At 38.6% G+C, this 23303-nt stretch overlaps 1 protein-coding gene and 1 non-coding gene across 3 annotated transcripts in view; one reads left to right on the forward strand and one right to left on the reverse strand.

Moving 5' to 3' along the window:
• Positions 1–23303, reverse strand: part of lhx5 (LIM homeobox 5) — a 95453-nt gene that overhangs the window by 47449 nt on the left and 24701 nt on the right. Inside the window, exon 2 of one of the 2 annotated variants that reach the window (XM_067424572.1) lies at positions 15518–15642. The exons of the other annotated variant lie outside the window; for it this stretch is intronic. The gene's annotated coding sequence lies outside the window, so the exon portion shown is untranslated. The remainder of the gene's footprint in view (positions 1–15517; positions 15643–23303) is intronic. 2 annotated transcript variants of the gene reach the window in all.
• Positions 21158–21232, forward strand: trnaa-agc (transfer RNA alanine (anticodon AGC)). The gene has a single exon. It is a non-coding gene; the product is annotated as a tRNA-Ala (tRNA).

The following is a 23303-nucleotide window of genomic DNA, read 5'->3' on the forward strand; positions in this document are numbered from 1 at the left end:
CTGGGTGAATTAACCCTTTAAAGTGCCCCTATTATACTTTAAATGCTAAGTTAATTATTTAAAATACTTTAAATAATAAGTTTAAATGCTCCTAATTTAGTCTCATAACAGGTTTACATGCATTAAAAAACACTTTCATTTTCTCATAATATAAATTACACATCACCTAATTTTTTAAGGATTCTCAAATGACTCGTTGGATGAACCAGTCTCTCTAAATCCCTCCTTTCTGCAAGCTACTCTGCTCTGATTGGTCAGATAGCCTAGTCTGTTACAATTGGTCTACTGCTTAAAGTGTTTGTCGGAAGCTAAATGCTCATTACCGTAACTGAACTTTAGTTCCGGAGGTTTTTTCACTGATTTTAAATACTGTGAAGACACTAATGATGATGTTAATCTTACCATATTAATCCGAGCTCGAGACATTGGAAGAACTTGTTATATACCCTAACCTCCATCGCAAAGGAAGACTTGAGCAGCACGTTTCTCAGTGATGAGAGTTTCTTACGAGATGTTTCAACTGTAATTCTCCACCATCAGCAGTAACAAGTATATTTAGTGCACATGCAGAACTGTACCAGTGCATACGTTAGCTGAGCACTAATGTGAATGACTGATGTAACATTAAAGTTTGTAAAATAAAATCTTGTACCATCCTTTTACTTTACTTAAAGTAATAAGTCTGCATTAACACAGTTTTAGGTAATAGTGGCCCACAGCCGATTAGCAGAAGCATTTCAGTAAGACAGTAATAAGTTACCCAGAAACGTACACAATTTTAAACACAAATCTATGTATTTTGAACATCCGGTAGAAAATATATACATCAATAATTATTCATACTTAAAGGTTGTGATTCTGAGAAGCAAGTTGGTCCAAATAAACTCTTAGTCTTAGTACACAAGTCACTTACTCTTGTCTTAGTACACAATTTAAAGGGATAGTTCACCCAAAATGAAAATTTGATGTTCATCTGCTTACCCCCAGGGCATCCATGATGTAGGTGTGTTTGTTTCTTCAGCAGAACACAAATGAAGATTTTTAACTCCAACCGTTGCTCGTATAATTCACGTCAATAAGGTGTATTTCTATAAGAGCCACTATGAGAGTAAAAAACACATAGACATACAAATCCATATTAAACCCTGCGGCAATACATTGATTTCTTAAGACACGGAACAATATTTTTTTGCGAAAAACCGAACAGTATTTATGGCATTTTTTTTTACTTCATATCAGACGAATCTCATCAAGTATTCCCAACACCATTTCTTCCGTCTAATAAGGTCAGTCCCGGCACGATAATATATATATATTATATATATTCCTCATTAGTGCCCATTTTAATCTGTCGAATGAAGCATCTATGTAAATGTATAGCTATGATCGCGCCGGGACTTTGGCCTTATTGGACAGAAGTAATGGCGCTTAGTAATACACACCTAGGATGGCTTGAGAGCAAACTATTCTTAAATACAAGTTATTTGTCAAGCAGGTAAACTCACATCCTTATTTTCTTAACCAGTTGGCACTCTTATCAAACATGCATGATCATGTGACCATAAACTGAATGGAAAAAACAAAACAAAAAAAACAATGAAAACAAACTTGATTCTGCATTAAAAATAGTCTAGCTAACACTATATGGAAATCATTGCTGTGTCAAAAAGCACCTTCCAGATTTTCTAAACACAACCTGGAGAACTCTATTTGAGCAGTCTAAATGCCATCTTCTGGCAAAACCAATGGTGTGTTTGGAGCGGAACTATATCTGTTTGTCTGATCAATAACTTGAACGGAAACATGTTTGGAAACTATTATTATTTTAAATGCACTGGTGGTGCAAAAATTACACACTGCCCCTTTAAAATGAACATACAGTATTTGAGATAAAAGCAGAGAGAAACACCACACATAAATAACAGGAAAGAAATAGAACTCAGAGATGGAGAGAGAAAATTGAAGAGAAAGAGGAAAAAAGTGCCAAGCTAATTAAAGAAAGCCTACAGGCAAAGCTAGGGGCTGGGAGGATCACTGAGAAAGGTGTCATTTCACACACACACTTTCCTCTTCTCCTCTCCTCCTCTCCTCCTCTTCCTTCTCTGGCCTTTGATAAGACAGAGGTGCTAGACTGGGCCTCACCAGCGCCATGTAAAATCACGATAGAGCGAGAGAGAGTGTATAAAAGAGAGCAATGGGTTTGTTTGGCTGTTAAAGAGACTGCTGCTCTGCTCTTGGCCTTGTTAGTGCTCATTAATGCCTGACTGCTTGTGTGTTCGAGCTGGCTGAATATCTGCTCTGTGACCTGTTTTTATGTTTTATTTAATGTGGGTATCTGTTTGATAATTTGTGTGTGGCGCAGTGCAGTATGTGTCAGGAGGTATGCTGTCACACGTTTGTGTGAAGGAAGAAGAAATCCAAAGATTCTACCGTGTGGTTCAGTGTTTTCTTACACCTGTTTACCCAAAACATGGTGGAATGACTTTAACGCTAGACCTGAAACACCTGCTAAGAGGTGTGCTAACAAGGTGCAGTCACGCACACACATATGGAAAACTCAGTAATAAAGAGAAATAATTGATTACACAGAAAGAGTAAAGACAATAAGGCCTAGCCTAGATTCATGACAAAAAAAAGGTTTGCTAAAAATTCCCACTGGTCAATACCAAAGGATGAAAATCTGGAGTTTCATTTAGAGATATGTCAAATTATAGACTAGACTGTATTGTTGCATATGCTAAATCACTTTAAAGGTTAACTTTTTTCTTTTTAAACAAATGACTAAATATTTTTTTTCAGCAAGGACGCATTCAATTGTTTAAAAGCAACATTTAAAATGTTACAGAATATTTCTATTCCAAATAAATGCTGTTCTTTTATTCTTTCTGTTAATCAAAGAGTCTTGAAAAATGTATCATGGTTTAAACAAAAACATTAAGCAGCAGAACCATTTTCAACGCTGATAATAATCTGACATTTTTCTTAAGCTCTAAATTAGGACATGAGACACTGAAAACAGGCGTTATGATGCTGACAATTCAGCTTTGCCATCACGGGAATAAATTACATTTTAAAATGTATTTAAAAAAAAAAAATTGGTAACACTTCAGTTTAAGGCTTTAATGTTGAAAGGCAACACACGGCTCGCGAGCAGCGGGACTTTTATTATGACGAGACACAGTCGCCGGCTCCATTTTCCCTTTTCCGGTCATGAGTATGAGGTAACGCAGCTCTGTTTATCATATTAGATACATTTGAGTGTGTTTAAAACAATTTTATGATGTTACTTTGTGCGTTCACTCAGCAGCCACTGTGACACTTGTTGCACACTGCTAAGATTAAAGCGCTTCTGCAGAATAAAACCAGAAACCGAGGGTAACCAGATATGACGCAATTGACAGGCGACTCCCTCAGACCCGGTCCCGGTTTCGATTTCTTGGTTAAAATAGCAATTTTCTCTCACAATATGCAAATAGTTGGAAACATTTGGGATATTGTAAGAACAGCTGAACAAAATAGCACTGGCCTGGTGGTTTTTGGATATTTTACTGCAAAAAATACTACATAGTGCACCTTTATTAGAAAGAGTTGGACCCTAATCAAAAGGTTATTTTAAATTGTAATTGTATACCACAAAATGACTGTTTTTACTGCATTTTTGATCAAATGCAGCCTTGGTGAGCATAAGAGACTTCTTTCAAAAACATCAACAACAAAAAATCTTACTGAACTTTCATCATATTCTGTTAGTAAAATAGGCTGTGAACAGCTATTCATGTTGATTAAAAAAATGCCGTTATGTTGATAATATTTGAGCTCATGATATAGGCTAACATTTGTCTATCTCAGGTTCTGGTTGTTTAATTGCAGTTATATTTACAAAAAGGAAATAAAAAGATTATGGAGGAGGAAATGGCTGGGAAGACTTGAGGGAAAATTGGGAAGCAAGGTTTGTGTGTTCTGCAAAGGTAGAGAAATCATTTTGCAATGTGCTGCTGTTGCTGCTGGTAAAGTAAATGTTTCTACTTTGTTTGATATAATTGTAAATATTCTGGTCTATAACTCCTCCCTGAACTTCCCGCTGCCCTGTATCTAGCTCTCTTATTGGCTGTAAGCCATCGCCGGTGTAATTTCAGTCAGGACACATTTCACAAAACAGGATTTTGAATCACTGACAGGTACAGATATTTAGCATGCCAAATATCTCACAGGCGTTTGCGATTCTCTGAACAAGCACCGATTTGCCTATATGATTTCAGGATTTGTCTGCAATTTCACAAAACCTGTTGGACGAGTCAAAATCGGTGCTAAAATCATGCAGTTTGAACACAACATTAGCGACCATCTACTGAGAGCGGCATTTCGATGAGTAAATATGTGCTGCACACTTTCCTTTCAATAAAATAAACACACAATGAAAACAAAAGCGATGAGAATACAGTAAAGAAAGCATCTGATCATAGCAATGTGGATGTTTGCATTAGCTCTGCAATGCGACACTGCAGTAAAATCATGTCATGTTTATTTAGCTATATACCACTTGATAATAGATCGTTTCAAAGTATTAAACATAAAAAAAACTGTGTCTATTTCAATTACAACTTAATTTTCTACTATAAAGCGGCTCTCCAGTTATGTTTTTACACGTAGATGTTTGACCTCAATGGACTAAAAAGAAGAAATTAACCAGAGAAGATTTCCACTCGTTATGTGATTGCCACGGACCAATGGCAGACCAAAGTGTTTTTATTTTTCTGGAAAGTTCTAGCCTGGATGCCAGCCGAACATAGCTCGTCCACAACATTTGCGCTCGGGCAGTTCAGTCTGGACTCGATCTATAATTATGTCCGAACAGAAACTGTTCGGACCAATGAATTTGTCAGGGCGGGCTTTAGATGATGATGGACAGATGATAAACAGTAACGTAATCATCCACGTCATCAAATAGAGCTTGGTGGAATTTGTTCAAATCCAAAATGGAGAGCTTGTTCGTATATGCATTTATCTTCAAAAATGGCATTTGGTGGGTAAAATGTGTGTTATTTTGGCAAGGTTGCATTCCTGGGTCTATATATCACATAAATGAGGTCACTTCAACCCGCAGACATGGAAAACAACACGCGGACATGGAAAACAACACGCGGACATGGAAAACAACCCGCAGACATGGAAAACAACACGCGGACATGGAAAACAACCCGTGGGGGAAAAACGCAGACTTGGCAACACAGTGCTGTTAAGTTCTGTTGACATTTGACAACTAACTAACGTAATGAGTCAATTCATGCTCTGATTGGTTGTAGGTCTATCCAATTGATGTCTTTCCTGGTACGGTTGAAACATGCCCCATAATTACAGCCCAATGGAGCAGTATCAGACTCATATTCGGACTAGAATTGAGTATGACCACGTCAGGCTAGGAAAGTTCACTTTTCCAAACTGTTCACACTCCCGAGATGAACACAAACAAACTTCGTTTTGGCCAGATTTTGCTCGAAATTACCAGTTCTTCGATTTCACTTGAGGACATGATTGATTCAATCCAGTCCCAAGTCTGAAAAAGAGATTGCAATTTCTGACTGAATTTCTGGAGAACAGGAAAGCACGGTCATATCTGTATATTTATCGGTAGATTTTGTTTCTATCCATAAAAATTCACATACGTTGTCACCTCACAATAAACATCTGATCTGTTAACTAAAGACAACACCAGCACTTTCATGATAATGCCTGGATAATGGAACTAGGTAGAATGAATTCAGAATATTTTCTATTATAGAAAGCAGTATAGTCACTATTTCTCTGTAGCAAAGGGGTGTGTGTGTGTGTGTGTGTGTGTGTGTGTGAGAGAGAGAGAGAGAGAGAGAGAGAGAGAGAGAGAGAGAGAGAGAGAGAGAGAGAGAGAGAGAGAGAGAGAGAGAGAGAGAGAGAGAGAGAGAGAGAGAGAGAGAGAGTATTGATCACACAGGGTTATTCTCCAGCCAGGGTTTATTAACCTCTGTGATAATGACAGAGCATTTATGTACACAGAGTCCCAGAGGAATTGTGGGATTGAAGAAGACAGAGACCCTTTAGCTATGTTCAAAATGACATTCTGACATATTACTTGTACTTGAAAATGTATGCTATGCATTCTCTATGCATAAATGACCTACTACATTTGATACATAAAAATCCCACAATGCAATTGTGCTCGACTTGACCTTCCATTTCCAGTGTGAACAAAGAGCAGAAATACTAATAACCTTGATTTAAACAACTTCCTCTGCTCATTTATTTCCACCAAATATGATATGCTCATGCATGTGACTAATTGACATGTTGCATACTACTATATAGCATCATTGCATACTAGCCACTGTGGCAGAACATCATAAAATACAAGCCCCCAAAATATTCAAAACAAGTAAACAAATACACATTTCCTTCAGTCAGATTTGAGAAGTCAGGTTGAATACAGACACAAGAACCATGATCAGATTCACTGTCCTCCATTCCTCGTCTCTATCTTTCAGCCCCTTCCCCCTCCCAAGCTACTCTGAACCAGCTTCCTCTATAATTACCAGTTATTAATTTTAAATGAGCCTGTTAAGGTGTTGCATGATTTTAATGCTGCCTGTTAATATCAGATCAGATGAGATTGGGGGAAGAGGAGATGAGAGCGGAATGATGGAATGGGTGTCTTCTCTCTACCATCATTATAGAGGGACGATGTCAGTCCATCAGTCTATCATTACACCACTCACTCACTCACACACACATTGCTGTAGATGAGAACCATCATCCAGAGCCCTTTTTTCAGAATTAAACATTTCTATCTCTACTTAAATGCCATTTTTGTTCTCATGCCTCTTTTATTGAGAGAAGCATAGAAAGAAGACAAGAAATGGTCAGGAGTGTTAAAGGTGCACTATGTAGTATTTTTGCAGTAAAATATACAAAAACCACAAGGTCAGTGTTAAATATTTTGTTCAGTTGAGTACCTACAATATCCCAAGTGTTTCCAGCTATTTGTAAATTGTGAGAAAATTGCTATTTTAACCAAGGAACTGTGTCAGCATAGTGTCTGAGGGAGTCGCCTGTCAATTTTATCTGCGTTACCCTCAGTTTCCGGTTTTATTCTGCAGAAGCGCTTTACTCTTAGCAGTGTGCAACAAGTGTCACAGCGTCCACTGAGCGAGCGAACAGAGTAACGTCATAACATGATTTTAAACACACTTAAATATATCTAATACAATAAACATAGCTTTGTTATGTCCAATCGCTCCAGCTGCCTTGCTCAGCTCCCTCACCACTCTGTCCTTCTCCCCTTCATACTACAGTAACGTTAATAACCGCATCCATCAACATGAGTCCTATCCCGATTATTTTCCACCGGCTGTGAGGTGAAGACCACGTCCCAATATGCTGTGCTCAAACTTGGCGTCATCTAACTATGGCTTTGTTTTGACTAGGCGCCCTCTAGCGGACAGAAAAGTTACATAGTGCACCTTTAAAGACATGGATATGCATACGACTAAGGTCATCCTAACCCTGCCCCTTCCTATCACTTCTTGTCTGCTGTGCAACTGTCCTAACAATAAAATAAAATAATAAAATAAATAAAAAAACATAAAAATAAATAAATAAATAAATAAATAAATAAATAAATAAATAAATAAATAAATAAATAAAATAAAAATATTCTATATATTTTTAACAATACAATGTTATCAGCCAGCAAGCAACATGACCAAATCTTATATTACTGTGTTGTTTTTATTTTACACTTTAATAACCATTGAATTCCTATTTTTGGATAATCAAACTTGATATGCAATGGTAATCTATTTTATTTTTATCAAACATTTTATTATCTCCTTTAATTTAAAATTTGAAGGATACAAAAAGATTATTTATGACAACTGATAAATCTGCTCTGAGTGCTTCGCATTATGTAACACTTTAATTATAAAAACAAAAAGTTAAGAAACAATTTTATAAACGGGACAGTTGTGATGCTATTTTTGCCAACTGTAAATGATTAAACTGCTTCACACCGTATCTAACAAACACCCTTTTATATCAAGTTCATCCTTTCCTTGTTTGGGACACGTCCTGGATCATGTTTCCTCTGACATGTAAATAAAACATAGATCTTCCAACTGATAAGCACACAAATATATCTACACGGTATAATGATACAGCAACAGCTCAATCGGGTGACATGTTTTTTACTGTTGCAAGGTATGCAATAATTCCCAGAGCTACATAATGTACTGACAAAATCATCACAAAGACCTACAAAACTAACAACAGGTTGTCAGACAGGAAATGACAAATGAACCGTATGAAATGCATGTGGTGTGAGAGATAAAACTTAAAGCAGCTTTGGATAGTGTAAAAGAGAAAGAGTCCAAACCGGTCCGCTTGTACGGAGAAACTCTCTCACTCTTCTCACATCTCTCTTGTCTTTCTCTCTCTTTCTCCTCACCCTCCACCCTCTCCCTCTCCCTCTCTTTGTGTTCTGTATTCCAGGGTCCTTTCAGTGCCTAAAGTGGCGCTTGCTGCAGCTGAAGTGTCTGTGCATGTGTGCCCGAGCCTGCAATTCACCAATTTCACTGCTAATTAGCCTACAAAGCCGGCGCCTCGCAGGGGGAGGAGAGGAGGGGGTGGCGCACGCGGGGGGTCCGGGGCCCGGAGGCTGAGAGGAGGAGGAAGAATGGGAGGGGAGGGGTGCTGGCACAGCTGACACATATGGCTGGGTACCAGAGACTGGGTGAAAAGGGTGGAGGTGGAAAAAGAGGGAGAACGAGAGGCTGAGTGAGAGAAGGAGGGGAGAAAATGAGAGGATGATGTGGGGTAGAGGAGTGAGCCGTTCTTGCACAAGAGCATGATATAGAGAGAAGGTACAGACGCAGAAGAGGAAAGGCATGGAGCCAGAGGAGCACCTTCACATGACTCACGTCAGAGCTTCAACGAACCTCTTAAAGAAAATGCCACGCTCCGCTTTGACCTCCACATGAAAAGCGTGGCAGATAGTGTCACGCCAAGGTGATTTTACGAGGTCGCTAGATAGAATGAAGGCAGGCTCGGTGCATAGCAAATAGGAAAAAAACATGCATTTGAGATTAAAGTAGAAGAAAGTCCTGCCGATACATTGCAGAAAGCAAAAAGAAGCTGTCAAATATAAATGACTTTACAGTCTGAACATAGATGACAAGCAGTTTTTATTCTTGTTTCTTTGTATTCTAAATCAGTGGTCTCAACTGGTGGGATTGCAAAATTGTTCCGATTGGGTCATAAACAGAAGGAAAGAATGATATTATATAAGTGATGGTTGACTTTCTGCAACTTTCTCCAATCTCCCGACTGCATCTCTGGAGCTCAGCCACAGTGATCTTTGGGTTCTTTACCTCTCTCACCAAGGCTCTTCTAGCTCAGTTTGGCCGAATGGCCAGCTCAGGGAAAAGTTTTGGTCATCCCAAACATTTTCCATTTAAGGATTATGGAGACCACTGTGCTCTTAGGAACCTGAAGTGCAGCAAAAAATGTTTTGTAACCGTGGTCACAATTCTGTCTCTGAGCTCTTCAGGCAGTTCCTTTGACCTCATGATTCTCATAGGCTCTGGCATCCACTGTGAGCTGTAAGGTCTTATATAGACAGGTGTGTGACTTTCCTAATCAAGTCCAATCAGTATGATCAAACAGCTGGACTCAAATGAAGTTGTAGAACCATCTCAAGGATGATCAGAAAAAATAGCCAGCACCTGAGTTAAATATATGAGTGTCACAGCAAAGGGTCTGAATACTAAGGACCAAGGCTGCGTCCAAAACCTGGAAAATGCTGCCTTCGGAGGACACATTTGAAGGCAGAAAGGCATCAAGCAATGTCCAAATCTATTGCTTGCTTCACTTTCTGTCTCCTGAGATACCTTCATCTTAACAATTTTTGAAGGCAGCATACATGTATCCTTCGTTGCCTTTGATATCCCACAATCCTCTGCTTTCCATTCAGTGACAGTTGAGCTGGGGGAAAAAATATGGCGCCCGAAAGTTGTTTGCTGGTCAGTCTGTGTGTAAATGTATGTTTTTTACCAATATTTTCCACTTCAGATAGATGTACGCAATAGCAAGTTTCAACAAAGACACTACCATTCAAAAGTTTGGGGTTCAGGTCGGGACAATTTTGAAAGAAGTTTCTTTTGCTCTCACCTGACCAAGGGCTGCATTTATTTTATCAAAAATACAATCAAAACTGTAATATTGTGAATATTTTAAAAAATGAAATGTATTCTTGTGATGGAAAATCAAAATTTTCAGCATCATTACATCATTTTAATATACTGATTTTCTGCTCAAGATTTCTTATTATTATGAATGTTTAAACCAGTTAAAACAGCATTTATTTGCAAGTTAATGCATCATTGCTGAATAAAGCTATTCATTTATTCTAAAAGAAAGTCTTACAGACCTCAAACTTTTGCATAAATATGCTCTGTGCAGACCATGTTCAAATCTGTGCACAGAAAAAAGAACGTTTTAAGAAAGTTAAGAAACACTGATCTAAAAATGAGGCAAAGTCATGCGTGAACTGTGAAAGCCACAAAGGTAGGTGCAAAGTTGTCACAATAACCTGTGCAAATTGTCTGCTAATCTTTGGCTGCATTTTGAAAGGTCAGCAGCAAACAGGGTCAAAGTTGAAATTATTTGAACTTTGAGAGACGTGCTACAATAAACTTCCCTCCATAGGGTTCAAAAGGCCGTAAGAGTGGACAGAGGAAGAGAAAAGGCAAAGACCTCAAGACGGAAAGAAAGCGAGACAGAAGGAATAGCTGGAATGACTCTACAGTTGATGTGGAAAGACAGAGTTGTTAGACACATGGGGCGCTGTAGCCCAGTATGGCTGGAGTGCTTGTGAGTGGAGCGGCAAGGGAAGGCTGAGTGGGAATGCCCAGGTCTGGTAAGCCTACACTGGGCACAGCTGCACCACAGCCAGCCCTGGCACCATCCACGTGCCCTGGCAGACATAGCGGGTCTTCGAGCCCACACACACACACACACACACACACACACACACACACACACACACACACACACACACACACACACACACACACACACACACACACACACACACACACACACAAACACACACACACACACACACACACACACACACACACACACACACACACACACACACACACACACACACACACACACACACACACACACACACACACACACACACACACACACACACACACACACACACACACACACACACACACACACACACACACACACACACACACACACACAGTCTGGTAGCTGCCAACAGCCCTAACACCATCTCTGCCATACTGGCATCCATCCTGCCACCTATCGCTGACGGCGACGGTTTCCACAGAGACCGGAGTTTGGCAAGGCGCCCAGGAGAGCACTGGAGTATGGCATTGGCAGCGTTTGAATAAGCTTAGGCTTGTCTCTCTCTCCTTTCTTGGTCTCCTTCTCTCATTCTCTCCCTCTCTCCCTCTGATTTGCTGTTTGTTTGTTGTTTTTGTTTGTCCTCTGTCTCCCGACGCTTGTATATTTAAGGCTGTGGATGCGGAGGTGGAGAAAAGGATTATTCCGGAGGCACACAGGGGTCACACGCCTCTGGGGTAACGCGACCACCTTGAGAGAGCACCGTAATGCTCTCACACCCACGATCACATGCATACTGAAAAACACTATCACGATGAAATTTACACCCTAACAACTCCGGCGACAACATACGTTACAACATATGAACATATGTATGTGTTCATATCACATACAGTAAGCAGAGACTAGGTTTAGAGAGTCTCTGAGGCATTTTGCACCACCAGAAGTGATTACTACACCCAATGTTTAGAGCTAAAGGGGTAAATGCCAACTCGACAGATGTAATTGTTTGAACTGAATGTGTTCACCTAAAGCCCTCATCTTAATCCCACTGGACAGATGCCATATAAAATCCCTCTTTAAAATGAAAATGAAAACAGTGTAAACATTCTGTCCACCCATGTTGCCAGCAAACCCTATACGACAGACTTATATAGATCATACACTGCAGGCCACTGAAAAGTTACTGTGTAAAACTGGCCATAATTTCAGTTTATTCACTCTTAAAAACAAAACCTACAAAAAGTGCAGATGGCAATTTTGTTCAACTTTACTGTGGCAATACTGACGGTCCACAAAATCAGTCGATATCAAACATCCATGCCAAGAAACATCAGATTGCTCTCAATTACCACAGCATTTTTTCCCCACGCTATTAGCAAATGCAAAAAACTGCGTAACATTTTGGTTGTCCAATTTTAGCATATAATGAACGTTTTTGTATAATTGTTTTTTGCTTGTAACTGCACATACAATTGTGAATACGTACTATATGTGTAGCGGGTATTTTAAATACAATTTCTGTGTAAAATTGTGCATTTTTTGCAGGTAACTAAAATTTTCATGCAGTTTATGCTTTTTTATGTAGTACAACTGTGCTTTTATGCATATACATGTACACAATTTTTGCATTAACTACATACAATTTTACATTTTAAAAAAATTGCATTACTGTACATACAATTTTTTATATGCAATGATTTGACTCTTTTCAACTTGTATAAACATGACGGATCACAAATCATTTGTTAAAAGCCACAGGCCAAAAAATCCACTTCACCCCTCACTCAGTCAGGATCAGATTTAGCCAGCACTGTGCCGCCCTTCTCTCTATAAGAACACTTGCAGAAGTCCAAAATCATGTCTTCCCCCTTTCTATTTCCTTCAGATGAGCTCCACAATGAATGAAAAGGCAGATCTATCTGTAATACTGCTCGTTTAAATATTCTCCCTTCTGCCTGTCCCCCCAACTCCCTCTCTCTCTCTGGTCTGCTTTATTTTATTCCTGGGTGCAAGCTGAATTTAATAAATATATGCAAATGTGTGCGGCGGAACATGACGAGTTTAAATCAGTCTGCGCTGCTCTTTGAGCGCTGGTGAGATTGAGGCTGAGAGCTGACCCCGGGTTAATCATTTTTCACTTCCCTATCGCATTCAATTCTGCTGCTGCCAGTGTACGTGTGTGTGTGTGTGTGTGTGTGCGCGCTTGGGTGTACACATGTGTCTAGGTGTGGGTATAAGTGAGTGAGTGAGTGAGTGAGTGAGTGAGTGAGTGAGCGAGTGAGTCCCTGTGTTGTGTTGTGTGTGTGTGTGTGTGTGTGTGTGTGTGTGTGTGTGTGTGTGTGTGTGTGTGTGTGTGTGTGTGTGTGTGTGTTATTAATACAGAGGGAGGTAAGTCATGTTTTTTGAACAGATCAGTGAAGATAAAGTCTTTTCATTTATCTTATCACAGATGAATCTTAAACAGTAAATATGTCATTGTAGTGGAGCAAATATTCTTCCTCGCATATATTTACTCAGCACTAAAACAGCCTCATGACCCATGTTGTTCTCACCTCTCTTTCTCTCTTCGTCACTCTATTTTCCTCTTCCTTCAGAAAAACGTAAACTTAAAAATGCAACGCTTCCAGGTACATCCTCAGCCTTCTATTTTAATTTCACTGTCTCTGTTTTCCTTTGAGCATTTGCAAGCATTTCTCAAATTGTCTTTTTTTCCCTGCTTTTATGCTGTTATTCCACTGCAATTTTTTACAAATATGCCACAAATATTTTACTACAACTGCATCGACCTGTATGCATCCTGTTCACAATTGAAACATACAATTGGGTTCAAAAGTCTGAGAACACACTGACAATCTGGAATTTAAACATTTAAACCAAATTATAAAGAATTAATTTCTTTTTTTAAAGGATTTTTATAAACCGCAATATAAACATATGAGATAAAATGAGTAAGAAATATGCAAGACTGCAAGTCACTAATCAAATTTGCACAAAGCGAATTTGTGACACTGATCATGTAAAAACCTTTGCACAGACAGTCAGATGTTCTTGTTTCAATTGAATCTCAAGATGCTCTTTAAATTATCTCACATCTTTACTGGAAAAAATTATCATCAGCTTTAACATAAACTTGTGGAGTTCTTGCAGCTTCAGTAGCCTACTGCTGATACTAGGGCTGGGCGATATATATTCTTACTCTGTGTGACACTGCTACTATATTCTCATTCAAATCTCAACATATCTTTTCTTATACAGTATTTCCAACCCTCCTCTGTTTAGTGTTCTGCTGTTTTGGGGCTTTTTTTGTTTTTTATCACTGTGTTATTTTCTTGTACAGCGACCTTGAGCTTGGGAAAGGCACTATATAAATAAAACCTATTACTATTATTATTATTATTATTATTATTATTATTATTATTATAGGCTATTCTTACCATATTATAAAATGTCTATCTATTTTGCTATATTGTGTATAATGCGGAATGTAAATATGTAGCACTTTCAGAGTGCTGTAATTTATGAGTGAGAATGTAAAGAGAGGGACGTTGCTTTTAAAAAGAGTTTTAAGTGCAATAAATATCTTGCAAAGGAACTCTGCGCAGTGCTCTTGCTGATACTGCTAAAGTGCGCGCACAGAAAGCTGCCTTTCAGAAGGCAATAGTGACCTTGATGTTAGGGGACATTCGCACAGAACAGGCTTTTCCATTCCACTGCGCTACTTTTCCATTGTTTTTCAATGAAGACACACGCTAGACGGACATATTGGGCTTTTGCGCTCATGTCTCACATCTTTTGCAGCGTCTCGCGCATAACACTGCGTTCTACTGCCCATTCCACTGCCCGCATCTCAAGTTTTTACAAAAAAAAAAAATGCATTCTGTGCCCGCATTTAAGCACAATAAGCAGTGAAAAGGAACTCAATGCGGTGCATGCGCTAACTGGCACAGTGTGAACGTGTGCACAGAAAGTCACGTCTCTCAGCATGCAATCATGAATTCAGTTCTCTTTCATGCCTTGTCAGTCGTATAATGCATGTGAATAGTAATAACATCTGAAAGTAAAAAAAAAAAAAAAAAAGCAGTAAAAAAAAAACCACAATAAATTGCATATAGACCTTACTTCCGGTCTAGTGTAGTTTACATGTAAAGACCTCACTCAGCACACTCCTCACTTGCGGGCTCAAGGCTGTTGGACATAGTGTTGTATTTAAGGTAAAAAGTTATATAAATACTGTTCCGACCATCTTAAGAAATCAATGTGTCGTCACAAGGATACATTTGACTTTTGTTTACATGTTACATTTGTTTTCTTTTACTCTTTTTTTTACTCTCAAAGATGTTCTTATCATTCACATCATGCTCTGTCATTAATGTGAATCAAATAAAATAAAAATTAACTTACTGCTCCTCTTGACTGAATTACTTTTTTTTTGTTTTAGCTTTAGTAATAATAAATTAATATTTCATGTATACAGTGAAGATTAGGCAATTTTACATTTGCACCCTGGACCACAAAACCAGTCATAAGTTGCTTTTTCTTTTATGCAAAAAATCATTAGGATAGTAAGTAAAAATCATGCTCCATGAAGATTTTGTAAATTTCCTACCGTAAACAGGGGTGTTGGGGGGAAGTGCTGTGTATTTTTATATATTTAAATTGCAGTAGTTTGCTGTAGATCTCAAGCGGTGCTGGATAATGTAGTCTTCCAGCGAGCGCTGGCGGTAACAAAACCTGTGTACAGACAAGCAAAGAAAAAAATTACATCTGTGTGTCTCATTTGTTGAAATGAGTCGGACAGGGTCATAAATTGCGTATATGAAAACGTTCATGCAATCCAGATGCAAATCAACTTGGTAAATAAAATGGTAAATGCATATTGGATTATATGCATTTGCAGCAAACAAACTACTCTTAGGTAAGGCTCGACTTTATTGTTACTATTTGTTGCCAATTTATTTAACAGCAGTTTTCTAATGGGTGATGAATTTTCGTGCCTTCAGTTGTGTCACACTCGCTGACTTGGTGTGTTTAATTTCAATTTCAAATTCAATTTATTTATATAGCACTATTAAAAACAACTACCGTTGACCAATGTGCTGTACACGAAAATCAATAAACATAGAATAATAATAAAAACATGAAGAAGAAAAAATAGCACCGCAAAAACAACAAACAACATTCAAGACATGATTTTTAACTGTGATTTAAAAATGGATAATGTAGGAGCAGTTCTAGTTTGTATAGGTAGGGAGTTTCACAGTCTAGGTGTGGCTACAGAGAAGGCCCGGTCGCCCCTAGACTTTAATCTAGTTTTAGGGACTCCTAAGAGCCTCTGTTTAGAAATGTTTTGTGATATTCGCTGCTGCAGCTGCACATATGTGGGAATGAATGAATAGTAGAAGATGGTGTATTGTGCAGTCATGTGTGGAAGTAAATAAAGAACGTAATCGGTAATGCCATGCCAAAAGACTTTTCCTCAAGTCTCAGTCTATAAGTCCATGCCAAGTCTCGAGTCAAGTTGTTCACGAGTCCAAGTCAAATCGCAAGTATTTTTATTTTTTTTGCGACTTAAAGGTAAAATGCGAACCCTAGGAAGGATCTAAATCACTTTTGTCCAAAATTGTTTAAACTTTCTTTATATGTCAATACCTTAATTAATTAAAATGTACTCGAAAAAGAGAGTATAAAAATCAAGAGTTTTAATCTGCAATAAACACCGCTCATTATTTTTGTTCGGGAGGAAACAAGTGATTGGCTTGGGCGACTGTCACTCTCTCTCACTACCATGGCTAACACCACTTTCGCTACAGGTTCTGCCCACACATGCACGCACCCCTAGGATGAGCAAAAGCATTCAAAATGCACGGTGCTGGGTTTTGCAGTCAGCGAAGGCAAACAATGCAAAAAAAGGAAGACAGTACAAGAAAATGCAATGCACAAAAAGTCTTTGGATAAACAAAGAAATCAAAAGCGAGTAAATATAGGCGTGGCTTTCCAACGATGTCGAGAACTGAGGGAACTAAAGAAGCTGAAAAACGACTCATTGCTGGCTGTATTTCTGCTGGACAGGTAATCTTTCATTTTGATAATACATTTTTTCGGTTTATGTTTTCATGAAGCATGTATCACTAGCACATGTAGCTGCCTAATATAGCATAACATTACTTAGCATAAAGTTACAATATTATACACTTAGCCATTAGTAGTGAGGATAAATACTCAATAAGTTTAGCTCAAGTTGATCGCTGTTGTGTTGAATTTCGCAAAATTAAACTTTAAATATCAAAATGCATGTGTAAAAGCTAGTACACCGCATCCAGGAACTTTTTTTAGAACTAAGTTAGCTTTAGCTACTACTAGTCAACAATGCTTTCATCATGGAAACTCTTACATGAAAAACACAGTATATGTTATGAATCTTACACGAAATTCATCTTCATCACAGTATAACTGATGTTATAGGAAAGAAAATGTATCAGTGCTACCCATTTTTAGCTTTGCTTTATAAATATAACTAGCTCGTTACTTGGGATGTCGAAAACTAAACATGTTCTTGACCGACGACCACCGAGCCTCATTAGCCGGTTGAAACCGGTTAACCGATTAGCTTAAAATATGCTGCGCTATTTGAAATAACAGCCAAGAGCCTGCAATTTCGCAACTCTGTCGCATCTCTCTGCCGCTCTTCCTCCCGCTCTCACACACACTGTCCTGGCGCCGCCGCCTCCCTTCCACTCACGTCACTTTTTTAAAATCCCCTACAGCGCGAAACATGAGTCCCGCAAACGCGGCGCGGAGGAGCTTGTTTGTAATCGGAGGACAAATGGCTCCTTAGTTTCGAAATGGTTTGGGTACAAGGTAATCGCATTGAAAATAAAGGAATTTGTCTAGCGTTAGAAGCTCATTTGAAACATTGCCGCGGCTCATTTAAGAAAATGACAGCTCCGAAGAGACGCCGCTTTAGTTCGAGGTATAGTGCTAACAATAATAAAGAAAGATGATGTGCTACGACTGTATTTAAGCACTGTCTCACACAAGTTGCAACTTACATCTGTGTCGTTCTTTCTGGTGAAATGGTCCCACACTACTTTTCTTTGCACGCTTCATACTGCCGTCTGCCCTGGCTCTAACCTCGATGTTTTAGCCTGTTTACTTTTTGCAAACCTTGTGAGCGCGCAAACCCAAACGCTGTGACCTCGCGCCAAATGTTTTTATTGTTTTTTTAAGTACAAACAGGCGAGTTATGAAAATTTGAGTGTGAGGGATTTTATCACGTCACGCAAAAAGATTTTGGAATGAGATGCTAACTGTAGTAGCGGTTAGTCCACTGTCTATAATAGCCTAATTTAGAGACCTTTTTTTTTTACCAACAACTTTGATTGGTTAACGTTGATACGGTCAACCATCGGTCAAACAGTCATCGGTTAACATCCCTACTCGTAACCGAATCAAACAAAAAATATATTTTTAACTTTACCAGTATCGGTATTCTAGCTTGATAGTGAGTACTAAAAAGACATCGTATTTGTTTATATTCATACTGATAAACGTAGACTTTTTATTACATTATTTTTATTAAAAAAAAGTGTTTTAACCAATTCTTACCTACCCTACCTTTAAGTGCAACTCGAATCCAAGTCGCATACTCAAGTTTCCATCTGTAATTAGTAGTAATATGCATTGCTAAGGACTTCATTTGGACAAATTTAAAAGGCGATTTTCTCAATATTTCTACTTTCTGATATTTGTTTTTTGAACCCTCAGATTCCAGATTTTATTCTATCCGGTTCAGTTCAAGTGCAGTTCAAGTTCAGTTCAGTTCAAACTCCGTTAAGGAGTTTTACATCCAATTAAATGGCAAAACATCTACCCCTCTGACATCACACCAAATTGGTAGCTTTCACAGGAAGTGATGTGGCTGCTGCTTTAAAAGACAGTTTGACCTTAACAAAAGGTTTGATTATACAGAGTGTGTTGGTGAACCGGGAAGTTTAACTGCAACAAGGTTTGGAAAAATATTGTGGGGTAAATAAAATGTAATTATAACATGAGTTATTGTGTTCTGGCATGAAAAACTTAAGAAAACTATACACATTGAAAACTAGAACAAAACACAACAGAAACAAATTTTAGACTGAACAAAACAAAAACTCTATAACACCTTCCTAATGTGTACACAGATGTAAATATTGCCGGCAATGCATAGTACAAGTGAAATGGGTGAATGTTCTCAAGTCCAAATGTATATAGTCAACAGGTTAGCCTGTGACACACCCCTTGCTGTTATTAAAGAAAAAGGACAAATATTTCCCTAGTGGTCTCTGACTTTTAGGCAACACGCTGATCTCACGCTGCTTCCTCTATATAATACTATATAATTCATTATACAAAAGTAAAGAGTAGTCCACATTCTTACCTAAAAAAAAAGCTGTTTTAAGAGTCTATGGACCACTGGAGAGGTCAAAGGTCAAAATGTATGGCTGTGTTCCACTGCAGCGCCATCTACAGGCAAAGAAAGATAGAAATTGAACCGAAACAGGTGCAATAAGCGAAAACGTTCTGAAACCTTGATTCTCACAGAAGATCATCTTTCATTCTACAATGTACCATAATATATACATGAAGTGAACCTTGACAATGTGCATTTGCATGATCACTCTTACTGTAGGTTTTACACACTCACACGTACCCCTCTGGGATAGACACCCCCTCATCCTGTCATCAGGCATGTCTGCGCCCGCCTAACTGATCTAAGTTCTAATCAAACATCATTTAGACTGCATCTCACCCCGTCCCCGCGGGAACAACCACCCCAGCGACGGTCGCCAGGCAACCACCCTCTCATTTCTGAAGTGTCAGTTTGCATTATTGTCTTCACGCTCTCTAGCGATACCCAGAGTCTTGCATACTCACACACACCGACCCACACATGTACACATATTCAAATAGGTTTCTTAACATTTAAAAATTTTCTTCATGGACAACATTTCTTCATGGACATGCATAAGCATTCACTGTACTGCAATACGCGGTGTCAAAAGTGTGTGACAAACAGATCCTCGAAAATCATTTGCGCTCACCTGCCAAGGTAAATATTTGGCACTGCTCTTCTCTAGATTCTACAGCGTAACAACCAAATAGAGAAGAGAGATTTCACAAACATAGAGAAAAATGTACACACACACACACGCACACACACACACACACACACACACACACAGAGTATGTATCTCTGAAATAATCATGCACCTCTCAACACAATCCACACAGACTGTATTTGTAGATATAAAAAAAGTAAAATGACAGATGAAGATTCTCATTCCACTGATAGCAACATCGCTCATATACAGAGAGAGAGTGAGAGTGTCAGAAAGACAAATTCGTGAAATACCTTGAAGCTGAAGTGTAATTTCTGCACCTTCAAGTGTTATTTTAGGTGTATTTATATATTATGATAGTATTTATTAAAATTTAGAATATTTTTTAAATAATTTTAGTTATGTGTCATTTTTATTTGTTGGAATTTTTTTTTTTTTCTCCAGGAGTGCCATAAAGTCGCTCAACGGCAATGTGACCAACTGATAGGGAGCATGCCAAGACGTATGAAAGCTGTGATTGGAAATCAGGCTTATTCCACCAAATACTGATTTCTGAACTCTTCCTTAGGTAAACATTAGTATTGTGTTGTTTAAAAATTAATATAAGCTTGCTTTCTTTGCATTATTCAAGGTCTGAAAACATGCGCCATGGTGCTTCAAGAGTTCACGTCAGAGACCCACAAGAAGAGGTCAAGAATAAAGTTGAATAAAGTCGCTATTTTGATCTTTTTTGTACACAAAATGATTATCGTCGCTTCATTAAATGATTGAACTACTGGAGTGAGATGAACTTTTTAACGCCGTCTTTAGTGCCTTTTATGGGTCGAGAAAGGAAATGATATTGCTGTCAATGGAAGCCTTTCTGAGCCATCAGATTTCAACAAAAATATCTTCATTTGTGTTCTGATTTTGTCATTTGATCTTCATTTGTATCTTCATTGTGATTTGATTTTGCCCGGCAACTCAGTCTGTAAACCTGTACATTCATTTCTCCAGCTTCTGTTACACTTGAGGGAATTAATCACAGACTGGTTTATCCACCTGGCACGCTATGGGTGGGTTTAACACAAACGATAGTATTTGTGTTATTTGTATATCTCATTTGACAAACACAAATGAGAGCTACAGGCTTTCCTGTAGCTCAACCGGCTTTCCTGTAGCTCAACCAGTAGAGCGTGGCGCTAGCAACGCCAAGGTCATGGGTTCGATTCCCAGGGAAAGCAAGAACTGACAATAATGTAAAATGTGTACCTTGAATGCAATGTAAGTCGCTTTGGATAAAAGCGTCTGCTAAATGCATAAATGTAAATGTAAATGTAACACGATGACGGATTGAGAAACGATGGGTCGTTGCCTGTTGATTACGCCTCGTGGTCTGATTGGTCGAAGGACTATCCAATTGCGTACAGAGTTATTCGAATAATGCCAGTTGATCACGCCTCTTGTGCAGTAGAAAATACAGAGCAGACTCCCCAGATCAATGTTCAATCTTAAATTGAGCTTTGTCTGGTAATAGCCAGACAAGAACAAAGGACTTATATGTGTCAAACGATATGAGGGTGAGTAATTAATGACATAATTTTCATTTTTAGGCGAATTAACCCTTTAATAGCTTTAGTTTTAGTTAAGAACAATACACTGCATCTTCACAAAACAGAAAATCACAAAAACCTATAACCAGTAACTGAAACACCCCAGAAGCCCTATAGCAATCACTTAGCATCACACACAACACCATAGCATTGTTGTGGTCGCACGTTTTCCATGGGCAAACACTAGTCTAAATCTGGTTTATTTTTCACTTTTGCAAATTGTCTTGGTATAGGTGAATTTGGAAGTACTGCACAGTGTGGAAATGCATTGCTCGTGGGAGGGGGAGAAGTCAGGACATGTGTGTAATATGGGAGATCGCACTTTTAGCACTTGTATTCACAGAAACAGTTCCCATCATCTATCTCTCTCTCAGTTCCCATCTCTCTCTCTCTCTCTCTCTCTCTCTCTCTCTCTCTCTCTCTCTCTCTCTCTCTCTCTCTCTCTCTCTCTCTCTCTCTCTCTCTCTCTCTCTCTCTCTCTCTCTCTGATTGCCTCCACCCTTGAAATATCAGTCCATCTATTGCTAAAAGTTTATTTCAGAAGTGCATGTTGTTTCTGCCTTAAGCTGTCACTCTTTCTCAATTACTCTCCACCTACTCCCTCTTCCTTTTCTCTAGCAGCACGTTAACTAATACTAGACTGGTGAGAGCTTGTCCTTGTAATGCTTACAATAACGGTTTATGAATTACAGAACGGAAAAAAATTGAAGGTATTGAAGGAAAATGTTGATATTTAAAAAAGTTAATAAATGACCAAATAACAATAACGCATCAAACCCATATCATCTTTTTATGTGTGATGTGAGAAGGCTACAGAATACAAAATAAATCTATAATAACACATCGTCTCTGCTAAATTTAACAGTCTACGAAGCAGCCATCTCATAACATCAATATCACAATGTGAGGAGACTCAGCATCTGCAAGGGTGACAAAATTCACTGTGAATTGTTCGCTAGGTTTCAAGAGAACATTCCCACTTTGTAACGTGTGGCCTCCACTCACCTCTAAAGTGTTGACAGATGATACAATCTGTTTTGTCTGTGTATGATGCATGATATATGTTTGTGTATACTTTTATATTCATGCAAGTGTATCCTTTGTGGTTTCCGAATGTGTGCATGTCTGTGTGTTTTTTTTTTCTTCTTCTGTGCGTGTGTGTGAATCCGGTGCCAGATAGGAGAGAGGAGTGAGCTGAATGCATTAGCACCAAGCAAGGAAGGCTGCGAATATTGTCATAGTAAATATGATTCATAAAGAATGTAGTGGCTTAACAGCGCAGCGCTAGGTGGGAACACGTCAAAGAGGCTCACCCAATTACCACACTCTTAGAGTGAGGCAGCTGTTCATTTTTTAGGCCTCTGGAAATGTGTTGGATGTACCACTTAATTTTCTGGCTGTCGAATTCAAACCCTGGGATATCATCCTCCTTTTCTCGCTTGTTTGTTGCATAATTTTCTTTTCTCTCTGCAAGTCAAATATTCAGATTCTCACAACCTAAAATGACCCTGTTTGGGATGTAGAGATCCTTTAAAGACCTGTCAGTGCAAAGGAGCTACCTGGTTAACAGGAGAAAGGAACAAATAAAGAGCTGAAAGGAAATGTGTGATTCATCAGGCAATGAATATACTGAGCAGTTAAAACAAATTGAAACAGGAGCCTCTCTGAGTTTATGTAATATTAAGGATAATTTATCAACAAG

Source organism: Pseudorasbora parva, chromosome 18, assembly GCF_024679245.1.
Source record: "Pseudorasbora parva isolate DD20220531a chromosome 18, ASM2467924v1, whole genome shotgun sequence".
Lineage (NCBI taxonomy): Eukaryota > Metazoa > Chordata > Actinopteri > Cypriniformes > Gobionidae > Pseudorasbora > Pseudorasbora parva.